Genomic DNA, 18,549 nt, shown 5'->3' on the forward strand with positions numbered 1-18,549 from the left:
GAAGCATTATTCTCCAAGTGAGTCGAGACATCTACCACACACACACACACACACACACACACACACACACAACACATTTGAACACCAGACCTGAAGCCACAGTAATAGACATAAAGGAAGGGGAAGGTGAGAACAGACAAATTGCAGAGGACTCTTAAACACGTTGGGTGGACATATAGCCTTCAAACCACATTCTTGAAGACTCATATCTTACATTTTCTCAATGGAAAGCTTTTTTAAAAAAGTGCTGTGGACAGATTTAGGAGAATATCAAAAATAAATAGTTCAAAATTCTAGGATGATATCAAGGTAAAGGCAGATTCATTCCAGTTATTACATTCATATCATGCACATAAACTGACTGACAGTACCTGCTCAATGCTCTCTGCTCTCCTGGACGGACCTCTCTCAGGGCAACGCGGGCTTAGATTTTTCAACAAATTTGATGCATTTTGATAAAAGATATATATATATATATATATATATATTTAGATCTGTCAGATTTTTGTCATGTTCAAGGAGAGCCTATTATTTAAAGCATTTCCCCGAGTTCCTGTATGTCTAAGTTTCCATTTGGCACTTGGGACTTGTACCAAACGCGGCCTATCAGACTAGCATTCCGTTTCAGAATCAGTGAATGGGTTCGCTCCACCGGAATGTCAGGCTTCAGCGTGCTATTTTTGTGTTTTAATTCAGTTCCTTTACGTAACTATCCATTTCTAATTTGGATTTTGCTGGGTGGTTTAAAGCTTTTCAGTTCTTTCGCATCTATTCTTTAAGATGCTTAGTTTAGCATCTTTACGCTTTCCCGCCAGGGTTTTCTTTGTGCATAATTCTTTGGCACCCCGGGCAGCAGGCTCTGAAACAGTGCCTGGGCTTTCGGTGGCCCCCAAACTCTCCCAAGGACTATGGGCCCCTTGGGAGCGTCCTGAAGGATGTGGTGCCCGAGGTGATGTGCGCTGTTTGCTCAGTGAATTAGCACCTCAGAAAAGGACGGTAAAAATGGTGCTCCTGGTGGGCTGGGGAGCACATAGGATGCCGTCCACCTGCTTCAGCACTATTGGGTGCTCCGTCAGCACTCCCCGGCTTTTAGACTCTGTTTAAAACGAATAACGTCGGTGTCTGTAGCCTCGGTTTGCAATGTTTGGAGGAAGATGCGATGTGGAGGCTGTCAGCTGGAATCCGGGGTCTGGGAGGAGCTTTTAATGAGAAGGCGGTTTATTTGGCCAGCAATGATCCTAACGCCCGTCTTGTTCTTTGGTGCTCTCCTGCACGAATGTGGACCCAGTTTCTAGGGGCCTGTTGTTATGTAGGGTTGTGGTTTTTTTTTTTTTAATGTTGTGCTTTAGCAATAAATCGATAATGACTGTTTTTTTTAAAGATCTAAATAGATGACACATAAATGGTCAGGACACCTGCATTCTGGTAGCACCGATAACAGCTTACCGGTTATGCAGTGTTAACCAGGGCGCAGCTATTTACATACATCTAATCTATAGCATAATGCTATAAATGGGTGCTCTCATTTCTATGTTCCAGATAAAGAGACTGAGCCTTTACACAGCCAAAAAGAAATGTATGTCCTCTTGACTCCAAAGCCTCAGCGCTTGACCGTTACACCGTCCTGCCTCTCTGCAATGCACTGAAGTGTACTCTGAAAAGCTGTGACACTCCACCCATGTCAGGCCGTGTTCCTGGGGCTGCTCCAAAGGCGTCTTAATCCTGCACTATTCTCCCTGCTACGCTCTAAAGGAAGAAATGCCTGAAAGTGGTTTGAATGGCACAGCTCTCCCTGGGAGTCATTGAAGCACGCGCAGTTATACCTTGGGGACGAGGGGCGGTACTACTTCAAATCCAATGTTTTACGAGTTCAAGAACTCAAGATAGGGGCCAGTGTCTTCCCAAGCTGCTGCTATCTACTGAGTACGGAGAAGGAAAAGCCTTGACACAAAATAGCAAACCAAACAAGTGTTTCAAGGCTGATGAAAGCCTGCCTGGGACGCTTACATTTTTCTGCTGCGGTTGCAGAGAAATCTTTTGCATCCAGAAAGCACTTCAGTTTATTTATCCTCCCGTTTGGAAGACACTTGTGTGAAGGTCTAAAGGAAGAGAGCTTGTTTCTGTGCCACCACCAGTTAAAGACTTCGTTTTGCATTATCCATTTTGTTATTTCAAAGTGAGATAACCGTGGAAAGTCAAAAGCCAGGACTCCTTTAGCAAAAAAAAAAACCCCTCAAATAAATGTGTTTAAAACAGTCATACGCTGCATAACGATGGCTCAGTCAATGATGGACCACATAGACCACGGTGCTCCCATCTATAATAGTAAAAACATAATATGCTAATTAGATGGACATCTTCCAGACAAAGCCAGGGCCGGAGGGAAGCCCGGGTCCCGGGTGCCTACTGTTGGCCAGAGGGAAGCCGGTGCCAGCAGCCGGGGGAAGGAAGGCCTACTCTTGCACGAATTTTGTGCATCGTACCTCTAGTAAGATTATAATGGAGCTGAAAAATTCCTATCACCTACTGATGTTGTAATGTTCTAATGTCATAGCACAAGTCCTTACGTGTTTGTGGTAACCCTGCATAGCCAGTTGTGTAAAAGTATAGCATATACAATTACTAGTACAGTAATAGGTTTGGGTAAGTACACTATCTGGTATTTACACAACCATGAAATCAGCTATTGACACAATTCTCAGAGTGTGTCCCATCCTTAAGTAGCACATGACTGCCCTTCAGTAACACTCCTCAATCCTATGCAGATATGACATCTCAGAGTTTAAGGGTTATTATTTTCTGATATATCTCTATGAAAAAAAATATGATTTCTCAGACTTCCCTGCAAAAGAAGTACACTTCACTTATTTTTGCTTTTGCTAACAAGTTGATAATTTAGGCAGAAATAAGCAGTCGCAAGTTATCAATAGTTGCTTTGTTAAGCAAACAGATTTCAGCAATTTCTCTCCAGTAAAATATCGCTTTTGTGACATCAATCTTTTAGCTGAAAATGGAATTAATCTGTTGTTGAGGCAACTAAGACGATTTACATTATCGCTGTGAATTTGGTCTCAGACATCGATTAGGGGAATTTATTTTGTTGATCTGAATGGATTCTTGAATTTGCAAGAATTTCCTCTCTCTCTCCCTCCCCCTCTCCCTTCTCTCTCTCTCTCTTTTCACCCTCCTACCCCAATTTTACAAAAATCCTCAGCCCAGAGCTGATATAGTAAGTGTCTTTTAAGGCATTCAAATATCTACCTGCTGTGCCATCCTCAGTAAGCTTGGGAGCAGGCACAGCAAACGCCCTCTGCCAGTGGAGCGGGGCTGTCAATACATCCTTCTTGGTAGGTAAGATACCTGGGATCACACACCTTCAGAAGGGAGCGGAAGGGGTGTGTTTGGGTGAGAAAGGTGAATAAGCAAACTTGGTGGCCGGCCAAGCCAAGGGGAGCTCAAGAGCTGGATTTGGAAAATCAGACAGAGCTAAGGTACATAACTGACTTCCACTCATTTTTATTTTTAAATTTTTAGTTGAAAGCTTAATGGAGAAACTGTCCATGGCATTCCCTTATAGCGTTGTTACTTCTCTCAGCTCTAAGGAAGTTTAATTTATTGTGGCATACAGTTCTACCTTGTTTTGTGTTATTACCAATTTTTCTCATTTTGTTTTAAATTGTGCTCTGCTTTGTTCTGAAGGGGAGACCTTGAAAATTTACCTACCCCGCCCCCGCCGCCAAGGACCATGGGATAGAGAATCCATGGTAAGTTTTGTTACTTCTACCAGACTATATCTAGTTACAGTTTGAAAAATCTCAGCATTCTATGTACATTGTTATTCCTGGGTTAATGAGAAAAGGTATTGGACCAATTAATATACACTTCTTAGCCTTTAAAATAAGGTGAGAAAGTTCTTTAAGGATTTCTGACAGAAATAGCTAAAACATAGTGTGTGTGTGTGTGTGTGTGTGTGTGTGTGTGTGTGTGTGTGTGTGTGTATACACCCACACATACACAAATATATACACATCCCTTAGGCTTGAGTTAGAAGCCAGAATGAGAGTTGAAAATTAAAACTAATAGGCAAAAATCTCAAAAGTCTAGGTATTGTTCTCAGTTTGAATCTTAAAGAAGAGTTGAGTGGTTCATATTCTATCTAAAATGGTTTGTTCATAAATAATGAATGTTAGAAAGGCAGAATGCCTAAAATCCCTTTACATTTGAAGAGGAAATTTATGATCGCTTCAAAATTTTAAATCATTTTAGACTGTGTAAAAAAGAATACCTTAGGTATTATTCTTGACCTCAGTTCTACTCTGGCAGCTTGCTAGAATCATATTCCATACAGGGCAGATTGAATCAAACTCAGCACTATTGACATTTTGGCTGGGAGAAACATTAAAAATCACTCCTGCCCCTTAGTCGTTCAGTTATGAGTCCAGGAGTTCTCAGGATGTATTTTTAATAATAGCAAAGGGATTAATATACTGTCTATAGAGGTAAAGATCTCATGGGCAAACACTGTATTGAGGAACAGTAATCATGGTGTTTTTTTTAAAATCAGAAATAAGTAACTCTAGACATTTTGGTGGCACAATACAATGTTTATGGCATTTGAAAGGAAATGTATCGCAGAAATAATTTAAATAGTGCCTATCGTAAACACCAAAATGCCAAAAGAAAATCTGTAGGCAAATGTAACCTTGAGAGGTATAAATCAGTAAAGAATAAAAATTTTCTGTAAGACAAATTGAAATGTGTCAGGGAGAAATAAATGCAGCGAGCTCCTGATAAAACTGAGCTTTAGATTTCTGAAAGTAGCGGGCGTATGTGCAAAAAGTGTATTCCATAATGTTTAGAAGGAGTTTTGAAATTATAAAAATGAGACTGCCAGACTACAATTCTGAACTGTAGATAATTTTTTTAAAGCTCAGTGGATTAAGTCAAACTCATACTACTGGGTCTCACTTATTTTTGGCCCTACATGGTTGACCCTGGGCCAAAGTGGGTGCGAGATCTACATGAGGAGTTCACAAACTCTAGGGGCCATCAAAGCTCCCATAGAGAGTGTTGGGGCTTGCTAAATATATCCCCCCTGGATCCACACCTAGAGATTCTGATTCTGCAGATCCTGCGGGAAATCAGGGAATTTCTACTTTATTGAAATATTCCAGGTGATTCTGACCTAGGCAGTCCAGGGTCATACCCTGGCAAACGGCTATCTGGACTCAACAGAATGAGTTCACAGGCTCTGTTCTTAGCATACCAAGTGAAACGTTTGTGTTATTTTTAAACCATAGCATGTCCAACACAGCATGTCACTTTGCTGAGGGAAACATACCATTTGCTGGGTTTCCAAGGAAAATGCAGGAAACTCATTATTGATGTGGTGTGGTGTGGTGTGGTGTGTGTGTGTGTGTGTGTGTGTGTGTGTGTGTGTGTGTGTGTGTGTGTGTGACCATCCTGTCCTGATGTTCCTGATGCTGTTGGCATCTCTATCTCGGATGTAGAAGCATGAGGGTCCCAATCTTGCTAACGGGCCCAGGAAGATGACTCCGGACCAAAGCAGACTTTCTCTCCCATTGTGTATTGCTAATTCCAAAGAAATGCATAAACTTACTCCTGTGAATTTATAGATGCAAGGAAAAATCTATATTTTCTTCCTAACAGAGTATACTTAGAAAATGAAAGAAAACTATAGTTCACCATGAAGAGTTAATTTTGGGCAAAAGGGGACATGTGCAAACGTCCAGCTTTCAAGAATGGCAGAGTACACATTCTGTGTGTAAGGATTTCACAATAATTCAGATGTGAAATGGGATATCAATCATCCAAACAGCATCTTTATTTTGCTAATTTTTCTGTGAGTGTAAATGTCACTGCATTTAGCAAAGACGAGTGTTTCCAATGTTCTCTCATGCATCCTCGCTTGGTGGACTGTTGCCTCTGTCAGAAATGCCTTTCCTGTACCTTCTTCACTTAACTAAATCCTGCTTTTGCCTGAGACTCAGCTTAGACTCCACCTCTCCAGATGGCTTCCCCTGAAATGCCCCCACCCCATCACCTTTCCCTGCTGAATGAGACATTTCTTCCCACACGGTCTCATAGTAGCTAGTCCTTCCCTCAATCAAGGCATGTGACTCTGATGTCTGCAGCCCCTTTGCCTCCACCAATAACCTGTGAGTTCAGTGAGATCAAAAGCCTCATCCTACTTGTTTCTATTTCTGAGGCTGAGCAGACAGTCAGAGTTAAAATTTATCAGTGTAATAAGTGGATTTTAAAAATTGAAAATTATTTACTACTAGAGGTCTGGCACATGAATTCGTGCACTGGTGGGGTCCCTCTGCCTGGCCTGCATGGATTGGGCCAAAACTGGCTCTCTGATATCTCCCCAGGGATCCAGGATTGCAAGTGGGCGCAGGCCAGGCCGAGGGACCCCACCAGTGCATGATCAGGGCTGGGGAGGGACTGCAGGAGGGCTCCAGGGCATGTCCAGCCCATCTCGCCCAGTCCCAATCGGCCGGACCCCAGCAGCAAGCTAACCTACCAGTCAAGCGTCTACCCCCTGGTGGTCAGTGCACATCAGAGTGACTGGTCGAATGGTTGAACGAGCGGTTGGACACTTAGCATATTAGGCTTTTATTATATAGGATATGGTAAATCCTAGTGAAACATAGAATTGGTAACTCTTAAGTGTTAGTTGCATATATACAAAAAAAATCCAAGGTCATTAGTTTCAAGATGTATAACTACATTAACAAAAGCAAACATAATATATTGGACACCCTCAGCAGCAAACAGGTACATATAATTAAAGAATACTATGACATGCTATGTTTGAATGCTACAAAGTTATATGTGATTATCATTTACACTGCAAAATGCACACACACTCAAAGGCAATGAAGATTTCTGACAATTTGTTTACCTGGCACAGCACCTAGTGAGAACTGAGCAAACATTCAACTTTTATTTCCTTTGGTCTTATTTAATAGGAACAATCTAGTACTATTCTTTGAGGTGAGTGTACAAATTCTCCTAACCAATAAGAACACAAATAAGTACTTTATTTTCAAAGAAAAGGGCATAAAATTATTTCCTTTAATTAATTGATTGATTTAAAATGCAAGTCCATCGCTTAATTATGCTTATTTGGGTACAATTTTACACGTGGTTTTATTGTTCATAACTTTTTTTCTAAAAAAGTACAGATTGCTTATTTGTTTTCTATTCTTTTTTTCCCCACCATAAGTTGAGCTGTGCAACGCCAAGCAAACTGTGATTAAGAAAATGAGTTTTGCTTGTAATCAATTACATTAAAAAGTTGGCAAATCAAGCTTGTAGCTCCTTAAAATAATGACTAAATAAAGAAGAGGAAGTTTAATATTTGGCACAGTGAGATAATAATCAGAAAGTAATAAAAACAGACATCTTTAAACAGATAAAAGTGACAAACCTATATAATAAATAGGGTTTATTCCAATACCCTCCAAAGTTAATCTCTCATGAAAGTGTGAGTGCATATCCCTGTGCCTTACTCGGTGTCCACATTGAACCTTCCGTGTGACTAGAAAGCTCTCATTGCAGAGGTATTTATATCTTCAGCAAACAAATAATATTTGGGTATGAAGATGAACACACATGGAAAGAGAAAACATGTCCATATTTCAAATGAAAAAACTATTTACTGAATCAAAAAAATAAAAAGTTCAAATATGTTGAGCCCTAGAGTCTGTTGAAAATCCCTATCTCTTTCTTTGTGGTGTCTTTATCTGGTTTTGGAATTAGGGTAATGCTGGCTTCATAGAAAGAGCCTGGAAGTGTGCCTTGCTCTTGAATTTTTTGGAATACTCTGAGAAGGATAGGCTTTAGTTCTTCTCTGAATGCTTGGTATAACTCCCCTGTAAAGCTGTCCAGACCAGGGCTTTTTTTTGCTGGAAGATTTTTCATTACTGCTTCAATTTCTTCGGTATTTATCGGCCTATTCAGGTTTTCTGATTCTTCCTGATTGAGTTTGGAAACTTGTATTTTCCTAAGAATATGTTCATTTCATCTAGGTTGTCCAATTTGTTGGAATAGAGTTGTTCATAGTATTTTTTCATTATTCTTTGTATTTCTGTGGGGTTGGTTGTTACTTCACCTCTTTCATTTCTAAATTTGTTTATTTGGTTCGTCTCTCTTTGCTTCTTGGTGAGCCTGGCAAGAGGTTCATCAATCTTGTTTATCCCCTCAAAGAACCAGCTCTTGATTTTATTGATCTTTTGTATTTTTTTTGTCTCTATGTCATTTATTTCAGCTCTGATCTTTATTATTTCCTTTCTTCTGCTTACTCTGGGCTTTTCTTGTTGCTCTCTTTCTAATTCTTTGAGCTGTAGGGTTAGATAATTTATTACCATTTTTTCTTGTTTTTTTTTTTAGTTAGGCCTGTAGAGCTATGAATTTCCCTCTCAAGACTGCTTTCACTGTGTCCCATAGATTTTGGATTGTTGTGTTTTCATTGTTGTTTGTTACCAGGATGCTTTTTATTTCTTCTTTGATCTCTTTGATAACCCAATCATTGTTTAATAGCATGCTATTTAACCTCCAAGCGTTTGATTTTTTTCATTGTTTTTATTGTAGTTGATTTATAATTTTATGCCATTGTGATCTGAGAAGATGCTTGATATGATTTCTATCTTCTTGAATTTGAAGAGACTTTTCCTGTATCTATATGGGCTGTCTTTGCAAATGTCCCATGGCACTTGAAAAGAATGTATATTCTGTAGCTTTGGGGTGAAATGTTCTGAAGATGTAAATTAAGTCCATATGATCTAGTGAGTCATTTAGGATTTTTTTTTTCAATCTCTTCACTATCAGTCTGTGAGAGTCCTTTGTTCTGAGGTGGGTCTCTTATAGATAGCAGATATATGGGTCATGTTTTCTTATCCATTCAGCTACCGTATATCTTTTGATAGGCACATTTAATTCATTTACATTTAAGGTTATTATTGATAGTTACTTGTTTGTACCATTTTTATTATTTATGCCTGTGTTCCTTCTTCCCTTCCTATTTCTTCTTTTTACAGCAGTCCCTTTAGCATTTCTTGCATAGCTGGTTTGGTGGTAATAAACTCCCTTAGCCCTTTTTTGTCTGTGAAGCTGCTGATTTCACCTTCAATTTTGAATGATAGCCTTGCTGGGTATAGTATTCTTGGATTCAGTCCCTTACAGGCCAATATCCTTGATGAACATAGATGCTAAAATCCTCAACAAAAGTCTAGCAAATCAGATCTAGCATTACATTAGAAAAGATCATACACCATGACCAAGTGGGATTTATTCCAGAGATACAAGGATGGTACAATATCTGCAAATCAATAAATGTGATACATTACATAAACAAATTGAGAGACAAAAATCACATAATCATATCAATCGATGCAGAAAAAGCATTTGACAAAATCCAACACCCTTTCTTGATAAAAACTCTCAGAAAAGTGGGAATAGAGGGATCATACCTCAATATAATAAAAGCCTTATATGACAAACCTACAGCCAACATCATACTCAATGGGCAAAAACTAAATTCATTTCCCCTAAGAACAGGAACAAGACAGGGATGTCCACTCTCACCACTCCTGTTTGATATAGTACTGGAAGTGCTAGCCATAGTGATCAGACAAGAAGAAGAAATAAAAGGCATCTAAATTTGAAAAGAAGAAGTAAAACTGTCATTATTCACAGATGACATGATACTGTACATAGAAAATCCCAAAGACTCCATCAAAAAACTACTAGACTTAATAAATGAATTCGGCAATGTAGCAGGATACAAAATTAACACCCAGAAATCTATGGCTTTTTTTGTATACCAACAATGAACTCACAGAAATAGAAACTAAAAAAAAAAAAAAAACAATCCTGTTTACCATTGCACCAAAACAATTAAGATACCTAGGAATAAACTTAACTAAGGAGGTAAAAGACCTATACTTGGAAAACTACAGGACACTGAAAAAAGAGATAGAGGAAGACATAAACAGATGGAAGAACATACCGTGTTTATGGGTTGGTAGAATCAACATCATTAAATATCCATACTACCCAAAGCAATTTATAGATTAAATGCAATCCCCATCAAAATACCAATGGCATATTTCACAGACCTAGAACAAACTCTCCAAAAATTCATCTGGAATTTAAAAAGACCCTGAATAGCCACAGCAATCCTGAGAAAGAAGACCCAAGTTGGAGGGATCACAATACCTGATATCAAGTTATATCACAAAGCCACGGTTCTCAAAACTGCCTGGTACTGGCATAAGAACAGATATATAGACCAATGGAACAGAACAGAGAACCCAGAAATAGACCCAAGCCATTATGCTCAATTAATATTTGACAAAAGAGGCAAGAGCATACAATGGAGTCAAGACAGTCTCTTCAATAAATGGTGCTGGGAAATTTGGTCAGATACATGCAAAAAAAATAAAACTAGATCACCAACTTACACCATACACAAAAACAAACTCAAAATTGTTAAATGCCTTAAATGTAAGACAGGAAACCATAAAAATCTTAGAAGGTTCCATAAGCAAAAAAATATCAGACATATGTCATAGCAATATCTTTACCAACACAGCTTCTACGGCAATGGAAACTAAGGAGAAAATAAACAAACGGGACTACATCAAAATAAAAAGCTTCTGCACAGCAAAAGAAACCATCAACAAAACAACAAGAAAGCCCACTGCATGGGAGAATATATTTGCCAATGCTATTTCAGATAAGGGTTTAACCTTCAAAATTTACAAGGAACTCATACAACTTAAAACAAAAGGAAGATAAACAATCCAATCAAAAAATGGGCAGAGGACCTAAATAGACACTTTTCAAAAGAAGACGTACAGAAGGCCAAGAGACATATGAAAACATGCTCAAAGTCACTAATCATCTGAGAGATGCAAATCAAAACAACAATGACGTACCATCTCACACCTGTCAGAATGACTATCATCAACAAATCAGCAAACGACAAGTGCTTGCAAGGATGCAGAGAAAAAGGAATCCTCGTGCACTGCTGGTGGGAATGCAGACTGGTGCAGCCACTGTTAAAAACAGTATGGAGTTTCCTCAAAAAGTTAAAAATGGAACTCCCATTTGACCCAGTAACCCCACTTCTAGGACTATATCCCAAGAAACCAGAAACGCCAATCAGAAAGGATATATGCACCCCTATGTTCATAGCAGCACAATTTACAATAGCTAAGATTTGGAAGCAGCCTAAGTGCCCATCAGCAGATGAGTGGATTAAAAAACTATGGTACATCGACACAATGGAATACTATGCTGCTATAAAAAAGAAGGAACTTTTACCATTTGCAACAGCATGGATGGAACCGGAGAGCATTATGCTAAGTAAAATAAGCCAGTCAGAGAAGGATAAATATCACATGATCTCACTCATATATGGGATATAATGATCAACATTAACCAATGAACAAAAATAGAACCAGAGACAAGGTAGTACTGAACAGACCATCCAAGCTCAGAGAGAAGGCAGGGGAGAGGGGGTTAGAGATTCACCAAAGGACTTGTATGCATGCATATTAGCATAACCAGTGGACACAGACACTGGAGCGGTGGAGGCTTGCCCTCGGGGGTGGGAGTAGCAGAGGGGGGGTCGTCAATCGGGGAAAAAGGAGACATGCAATACTTTAAAATAGAAAAAAAAAAAAGAAAATCCCTATCTCACATTATATCATTCTTAGAAGTCATCAAGCTTTATGATTTCAAATATACTCTACCTTGAGATATGAGTGAAGATGCATTTAATCTTTTCAGAGGCATAATGTCTGGTTTGTTGATATATGTAAGAATTTTTTAAAAGAGGGATGCCTACATACAAGATTCTGAGATAGGCATGAAGTAATATGTTGATATTAGTTATTCCAAAAGGAAGTTAGCCACTGATGTGGAAAGAACTTCAGTATATTTTAGGGAACATACTGGGGTGATATGAATTGGGGATTTTGACAAATCAAAATGGTTTGCCAATTCAAGTCGAGGATAAATCCTTATGAAAATAACACTTCCTTATTAGGGTACGTAGGACAATAGTTCATAATCCTATTCTACTGTTTCGCCTCCTGCATGTCTTCACTCAAATGTTTCCTGATCAATGAGGCCAACCCTGAAGACATATTTAGAATGGGAATATTCCATCCACATTCCACATTCCTGATCCCCTTTCCTTGGCTTTCCACGCCCCCCCGCCCCCACTCTTTTCAGAGATCTTCTTTCTATTTAACTTATTGTTGCTTAGTTTGCCTCTCCCCCACCACCACCCCCGCAAACAAAAATATAAGTTCCTCCAAGAGGGTTATTTTTATCTCATTTGCACAGTGGTGTAACTCCACCACCCATTTTAGTCTCTAATATTCTTATTTACTTCTGCTCATCGATACTTGAAAAGAGCTGAGCTTTCCCCCATTATTTATTCAAGTATTGTGAAACTAGACAATTGAAATGAGAATGCTTAACTCTCCATAAGTCAGTCTGGTGTTTTGCAATACAGATAACTGAATGAGCTGCAAGTATAAGCCTTGCAAGTTCAAACAAATCACATGATTGAGATAACTATTGAAGTATTATTTAAAGTAACTTATTAGTATTCAGAGATTGTGCAGTGATACAGGCCATGCATGTTACACGTTCTGAGTAGCAGAGGTTCATTACTTAGTTTCCTCCTCAATTCTTGTTTTGCACACTGTGTTATAAGGTAAAGGCAAACACATAGTATGTTGCATAAGCAGGTTTTTTGCCTTTTTATTCTACTGAACATACTGAATGTATCGTTGTGAGAACACCATAAACACAATCAGCAAAACAAAACACACACACACATGTTATTTGTAGGAAGGCATGGAAAGTCATGTGGCTTTGACTCACAATGAGTCAAATTCCAGGAAGAACATTTATTTAAAAAAAAATGATTCTAAAAAGTGGTTCATAGACTTTATCAGCTGCCAAATGGTCCAAGAATTTTTTTTAAATAAGTAGAGAATCCCTGATCTAGATCAAATAGATGGTTTCTAAGATAACAGTTACCGAAACTAATCCAGGAAGTGGGGAAAATGGAATAGACCAATCATTATAAGAAAATTGAAGAGTAATCAAAGATTTACACACACATAACCCATCACCCTTACCACTATTAAAGACCTGTGCCCAAAATGCTGCTCCCAAACTTTCAAGGAGCGGATCAATTTAAAATTTAAATCCTTAAACACTTAGAAAAAGGAAAAACAAAAGAAAGTGCCCTGATTCATTTTACAAGTCAAGTAAAATAACACTGATATCAAGACTAAGAAACGTGTTTGTACACAAGAGAACCATCAAAGCTGTGTTACTTATAAATATGTACAAAATTACTAAATGAAATAATGACAAAACAACTTTTCTCTAGAGTACAAAAAGGAAGGAGAGTAAAGATACCCAGTCGAGAAGGTTTGTAAATTGGTAAATGGGAGTTGAAGTTTCAAGTTAGGAGGCCCATCAACCTCTGAGAAGAAAGCTGGGGATGGGGAGAATCTGACATTTGAAGAGAATGGAGGCAGTCTAGTCACAGACAGTGGGAGGGTGGCTGAACCAGAGAAGTTATTAGGATTGCTAGGTAATGTTGAGCTTCTATTCAAGATGGGATATTGTTGCCCTCTGGCAAAAGTTTCTTTAGCAGAGTGTTTCTGCTTGGTTACAGGACATTGAGAGCTGTGGTTTTACAGATGGGCAAAAAAGAGAGTCTAATTTAAATAATACCTATTTAAGTTTTAAAAAATGAAAAGTGAAGAGCAGAGGAAATCAATCAATAATCTAGAGATCTTGCTGCTAGAACAGAATGGTGAGTTTTAGAGTAATTGATAAGGAAGATTATTACATATGATATTATGGAATATTATGCAACAATTAAAAAGAATGAAATAGAGCTATGGGAAATTAAATGTAAAGCTCCTCTATAAATACTGTTGATATGTTGAATAATGTGTGTGTGTATGCGTGTGTGTGCATGCATGTGTGTATGTGTGTGTTTTCTACCAAATGATGCAATTACAGAGTACAGTAAGGCTTATAAACAGTTATTTATTTTTATTTCACTTTCCTATGGTTCAAGTTATCTACACCTAATATACATTTTAATTTTTAAAATATTTTTAAAATAAAGCAATTTCCATGCTGGAAAAAAAAAATGGTGTGCATAACTTCTTCATGTAGAGACACTGCTGTTAACATTTCTATTTGTTTTCATCCAATTTTTTAATGGAAATAACTTTTTTTTTTACAAAGGGGAATCACATCGTGCATACTGTTTTTAATCAGCTTTTTCCACCTTTTCTACTGCATTAAATATTTCTCTAGTATCACTTTTAGTGGCTAAATAAAGCCTTGTTGTTAAATATTTATGTTTTATTCACTTCTCTTTCTACCAAAAACACTTCCATAAAAACCTAGTAGCTATAATTTTGCAAACATCTACGACTTTTCTTAGCGTGAATCCCCCAAAATAAAGATGCTGGTTTAAAGACTTCGTGCAGAATTATGAGGCATTCAATAGAAACGGCCATACTACCTTCCAAAAATTTACACTCTCACCCACAGCAATGACAGTGCCTCCTTTCCTGCCATTTTTTTCCAACACTGAGATTATGATTTCTTAAATCTAGTTTTTAATATTAGGTCTCTAAAACTAGATTTATCATGAAACATGTTTTCATTCTAACTCTATATTATTAAATTGTCATTTTAAAAATCAAATCGCATAGTGCTAATGACCTGAAAGCGGTTTGATTCTGTGGGGTACAGAAATCAGGACAATATTTATGCACCTCTTACTGGCTTTTTCCTTAAGCTTCGCTTCTTTACCAATCAGTTACACGGAAATATCAAGGATTAGGTTTTGAGAGTCTGGCTCTAACCGCCTCCTAGGAGTCAAATTAAAATTTAAATATAACTTTAAAAACGGTGCCCTGGACCTTTGTGCCTTTGAAGAAGGTCAAGTTCAAGCCCCTTATTTGAAAAGACCTCTCCCTGAGAGATCACAAGAGGAAGCCTATTAACATTACATCTTTCTCTTTTCTTTTCCTCATTGTTCATTTTAAAACAAAGCTAATACTGACTGAAAGCTAAAATTGTGGAAAACAGTCATGACTTCTACTCTATTGATGCGGCATCAAAATCGAGTATGCTCCCACTGAAATCACTGGACACAACTGCTACTGGAAAATCTGGATGAATTACCCATCTAACAAAGCCTAGCTATTTTGTTTTTGAAACTGTACTGGCAAAGTCCTATCACCTATTGCCAACTTAGGCATTTTGTGTTTTTATTTTCAAACAAGAAATTCCGAGTTTGGTTACTAAACAATTTGTTATTCTTATCAAAGACAGTGGTAAGTTCCCACACAGAAATGCTGCTTGCAATGCTTCAATACTAAACTTCAACACTCTGAAATGGTCCCAAATTTAAAAAATGATTTATGTGGGAAAGGAAAGAAGATGCTTGCTATTGCTCCAGTTGCTGTATACATGCAAATAAATGGTAATCTACCGAGGAAAAGATCAAGATGATGGTTGCAGATGGTTTTATTGTGTAGACACAGCTATATTCTTCAAATTAATTGTAATGACAGTAACTTTTATTGTTCATTCTCATATAAAAATTGCCAAAATGCTACATGCTAAAAAAAAAAAAAAAGAGTAGTTGGGGGAGATCAAAGAAGATCAAAAACAATTGAAACCTCTGGTGTCTTAACAGTTATCAAAGGAAATCACACAGCCCTCAAGACATCCAATACTTATTTATTTCATTAAAAAGCATACAGATGAAGTCAAAAGAGAGAAAATAAAGATACCACAGTAAAATATTGTTCTCTGTAGTTTCACCCAGGATCGTTTCAAACATGTGAAGACGTGCATATCTTATTTACAAAATAATTACAAATCCTAAAACTAACCTTTGGAGTTATCTACTGCTTCCCTAGCCACTGACCTATACCTTTCTTTCATTGCCAAGCTCCAATGATAAATATCCACATGAACTGTGTCTATTTCATTTATTGCCAGCCCAACTTTTTGTAATATATCAGCTCTATCAAAGTATTAAGTTAGTAGTTTCAGTTGAGTTACCACAGTAGAGCAAGGCCCCTTGACAAAGCAGGTGCTAGACCATATGAGAATTTACAAAAGATGTGCTGAAACGTGGTTACACATTTCCTGGAACCCCCTCACCCATCCTAAGGTTATAAGGGGGTCAGGTTTGGAAGATGAAGGAGGAATTCACGAAGGGAACAACTTTATTTTTTAAAAATATGTTTTTATTGATTTCAGAGAGGAAGGGAGAGGGAGAGAAAGAATCACTGGGGATTGATTCCGCATGCTGGACCAGGAATCAAACTGTGTCCTCTTGGTTCATAGGTCAATGCTCAACCACTGAGCCACACCAGCCAGGCAGGGGATAACTTTAAAGAGGTCACAAAGGAGTAGGGGAGACACCACTGCTACCCCTGTCCCCAAACCTGATGAAAGGAAGGAGCTTCCATGAGACCCTTAGCTGCTACTTGACATGTGTTCTTTGCGGAGGACTCTTGCTTAACTCCTATATGAGAAAGCTAACGGAGCTCGGGCAGCACAGTGGGAGGGGGCCTTGCTCTTCAGGGAGGGAATGGCACTTCCTTCTGACAACAGGTAAAAGGTGCCTACATCCCAGAGGAGGAGAACCAGACTGGAGTAAAATTCTAATCAAGAGGACCCCAGAGAGAGTCTGTGGGGAGCCTGGGAAGCGGATTGTCAGAGAACCAAGGGCTGCAGGGGGTGTGGCTGCCAAAAGAAACCTGGCCACATCAAGGGAGTTTCAGTGAGAGAGGCCCAGCAGAGGAAACTCTAAGGCACCCAACATAGTGTCTGTGAGAGAGTCCGTTGTAAATACATGTCTGCCAGGCACACAGACTTTGGTGCCTTCCAGTGGGTTTCTGCTTCTCTTCCTCCTCTGCCTCTGTTCTCCGGCCCCTGGTGGGTCCTGTGCTGCAATTAGCAAGTGGGAGGAAGAAGAGGGGAAAGGAAGCATTTTAATCAGGTTGGATCCATATCAGAACTGCACACGCTGATTTCTGATAAGAGATTGGGACTAAAAGTGACCAGGGGACTCTCAGGTATAGAAGAACCAGAAGAGTCAATGAGCCCCTCCAGGGTTTCAACCAGGAGCGAGGGAAGCTGACACCTGAGCAGGTGTAAAGGGCACCTGAGAAACAGATTGTTTATTGTCATTTTTATCCACTGAATCCTAAATGCTCCATTGCTCTGTGAGACTATTTTCTTAAAAAAAAATTGCCAATGATATTTAAAAGGTAACGTAATATAGTAAAAAAAAAAAAAAATGAATGGATTTGTAGTCAAGAGAACTGAAATTGAATTCTGAATTCACAGCTTAAGAGTTGAGTGGCTTTGGCTAAGTTCATGTAACCTCTCTGAATCTCATTGTTTAATCTCTAAATTTAAGTGGTTAGAATAGTTCATCTCTAAACAACTTTTTTTTTTTTTTTTTAGGTTCTTAATGCTATTTGTCTTGGTTTGGGTTCTCTGGAAACAAACCACGAGACAAGGATTCTAATGCAACCTAGGAGGTAATCCCAGGAAACTTAGAAGCAGGAAAATGAGACAGAGACAGGAGCTGATAAAGTGTGTGTTATCAAGCCAGTTAGCTCTGTGGGCAACAGGAGTTCAATCCCTCTGCGGAACCCAGGGGGGCCGCGCAGCCCAGCACTGTCCACCAGAAGTACCATGTAAGCCAAACCCGTGGCTTTACATCTTCTAGTATACACATTTAAAAAGGTAAAAAGAAACAGGTGCTATAACTTTAATAATTTATTCAACCCAATAAACCCAAAATATTACATGTCAATATGTAAAAATTATTCATGAGATACTTAAAAAATTATTTTTACTGAGTCTTCAAAATCAGGTGGGTTTTTCACACTTACAGGACAATTCAATTTGGGAACTAAACTGTCACCTTTAGATGTGTATTTAGATTTTGTAAAATTTACAGTTGGAAAAGTAGATTTGCACAGTCAAGCGTTCCCACATATGATTAAAGATTTTCCAATAACTGAAGAGTATCATTTTAAAAAATAATTTTTTAAATCCTCACCAGAGGATATGTTTCTATTGATTTTTTTTTTTTTAGAGAGAGAGGAAGTCAAGAGAGAGAGAGAAACTTCTATGTGAGATAAACATTGATTGGTTGCCTCTCATATACACCCTGACTGGGAATTGAACCCCCAACCTTTTGGTGTACAGGACAATGCTCCAACCAATTGATCTGAGGCTGAAGAGTATCATTTTTAATTATTAAAATAAAATCAAGCTGAAAATTTAGTTCCTCGGTCACGATGCTACATTCTATATGCTCAATAGCTACATAGCTCGTGGCTACGGTATTGGACAGCACAGATGTTGAACAAGCCTCACAGTTAGTCTACCTGACGGGCAAACAAGCGGGGCCTTTACCCACCTCGT

At 38.4% G+C, this 18,549-nt stretch overlaps 1 long non-coding RNA gene across 1 annotated transcript in view; it reads left to right on the top strand.

Moving 5' to 3' along the window:
- Positions 1 to 18,549, top strand: part of LOC129152150 (uncharacterized) — a 36,807-nt gene that overhangs the window by 3,182 nt on the left and 15,076 nt on the right. Inside the window, exons 2-3 of the long non-coding RNA XR_008558874.1 lie at positions 3,700 to 3,764; positions 17,578 to 17,654. This is a non-coding gene — a long non-coding RNA (uncharacterized LOC129152150). The remainder of the gene's footprint in view (positions 1 to 3,699; positions 3,765 to 17,577; positions 17,655 to 18,549) is intronic.

The sequence above is a fragment of the Eptesicus fuscus genome, chromosome 18 (genome assembly GCF_027574615.1).
Source record: "Eptesicus fuscus isolate TK198812 chromosome 18, DD_ASM_mEF_20220401, whole genome shotgun sequence".
NCBI classification, from domain to species: Eukaryota; Metazoa; Chordata; class Mammalia; order Chiroptera; family Vespertilionidae; genus Eptesicus; species Eptesicus fuscus.